The sequence below is a fragment of the Alligator sinensis genome, unplaced genomic scaffold, assembly GCF_000455745.1.
Source record: "Alligator sinensis unplaced genomic scaffold, ASM45574v1 scaffold953_1, whole genome shotgun sequence".
Classification (NCBI taxonomy): domain Eukaryota; kingdom Metazoa; phylum Chordata; order Crocodylia; family Alligatoridae; genus Alligator; species Alligator sinensis.
This window is the reverse complement of record NW_005842365.1, coordinates 324,371-324,984: the sequence shown is the minus strand read 5'-3', so window position 1 is coordinate 324,984 and position 614 is coordinate 324,371. Positions and strand designations below refer to the sequence as shown.

The following is a 614-nucleotide window of genomic DNA, read 5'->3' as shown; positions in this document are numbered from 1 at the left end:
CGGGACGCCGCGGGGAGGCCTCGCAGGGGGCGCCCCGGGCGCAGCCGCCGCCGCCTGCCGTGGATTTCGGCGACCCCCGGGAGGCGTTTCGGAGCAAGAGCAGCGCGGAGCTGGTGCGGAGCCTGGTCGTGCTGGGGCTGTGCACCGTGGAGCCGCTGGTGCAGCGGAACCAGGAGGTGAGCGGGCCCGGCGGGGGAGCGGGGAGGCCGCGCCTCCGCGTGGGGCTGGGCTCCCGCCCACCTGTCGTCCCTGCTGCGCGCCCGCCTTGCCGGGCCCTGCGCGCGGAGGTCCGGCCCCGGCTCTGGCCCGGACGGCTGTCTCCGAGAACCGGCTCGGCCGCTTGGGGAGGAGGCTCCGGGCTGCAGCCTCCCGGGGCTGGCTGCCTTCCCAGCGTGGGGGCTGGTTACTGGACCTCCGCTGAGGTCGGTGCCCGCACAAGGGCAGATCACTGGCATGGGCCCCTCCGGGTGGACCTTGTTGAGGCTGTGTAATGGAGTGTGACAGTGAATGGAGCGAGCCTGGAGTTGCTGGCTCCGAGGCTGGGGCAGAGAGGAGGAAGCAGCCTTTCTGGGAAGGAGCTATGCTTTTACACTGGCTTTGTATCTCCTAGCTTA

The 614-nt window shown here is 71.7% G+C and overlaps 1 protein-coding gene across 1 annotated transcript in view; it reads left to right on the top strand.

Moving 5' to 3' along the window:
- Window positions 1-603: 603 nt before the first annotated feature.
- Window positions 604-614, top strand: part of LOC102385125 (proline dehydrogenase 1, mitochondrial) — a 24,653-nt gene continuing 24,642 nt past the window's right edge. Inside the window, exon 1 of the mRNA XM_006029206.3 lies at window positions 604-614. This exon is cut by the window's right edge and continues 198 nt beyond it. The gene's annotated coding sequence lies outside the window, so the exon portion shown is untranslated.